At 59.8% G+C, this 711-nt stretch overlaps 1 protein-coding gene across 2 annotated transcripts in view; it reads left to right on the top strand.

The window, feature by feature from the left end:
* The window catches only part of WSCD2 (WSC domain containing 2), a 21,599-nt gene that overhangs the window by 6,342 nt on the left and 14,546 nt on the right, over window positions 1-711 (top strand). The window lies entirely within an intron of this gene.

The raw sequence follows: 711 nt of genomic DNA on the forward strand, positions 1-711 counted from the left end.
GGTTGCTGTTGGGGAGGATGTGGAGCTGCAGGAACCGCTCTGGGATGGGGGGACACCATCCCTGCACACAAGCCGGTGGCTTTTGGTGGCAGCAGGTCCAGGGAGCCTCCATGCGCTGGCTCCTGTGTCCCATGAGCCCTGCACCCCATGGACTGGGACCTTTCACCCCATCCCCTGGGTCCCTGGCACTGCCACATTCCCAGGCTCGGCAGAAACATTCCAGCATTCCCAAGGGTGCCCAGAGGGGCTCAGAACCTGCTGTCCCCACGTCCCGTGGCGTGGGAGCGAGGTCGGTCCCTGCGTCACAGCCCCGCCGTGGGGTCACCCCACTGATGTCACCACCCCTCTGTTCTCCAGCCCTATTATTCCCCCGTCCCGGTGATAAGAGATGTTAATGAGGGGATGAAATCGGATATTCCCGTGGCCTTCTCCTCCTAATGGAATTCTGGTGGTGGTTAATTTGCTGGATTTAATGGCCCCATTGTTCTCCGGGGCTGGGGCAGCCACGTGAAGCTGTTGGGCCCTGCTCAGACGGGAACGAGTGAACCTCGGGGCTCAATAATTGCAGAGCAATTTGAAGACCAGCCCCAAATCCATCCCGCTCCCGGACCTGTTCCCACCTCTCCACGTGCAGAGGGATGGATAAACCTGGATAAAGCTGGCAAATTGTCGCGGATTCCCTCAGGGAGGTGGGTTGGGTGTGGAGTGATG

This window comes from Parus major, chromosome 15, assembly GCF_001522545.3.
Source record: "Parus major isolate Abel chromosome 15, Parus_major1.1, whole genome shotgun sequence".
Lineage (NCBI taxonomy): Eukaryota > Metazoa > Chordata > Aves > Passeriformes > Paridae > Parus > Parus major.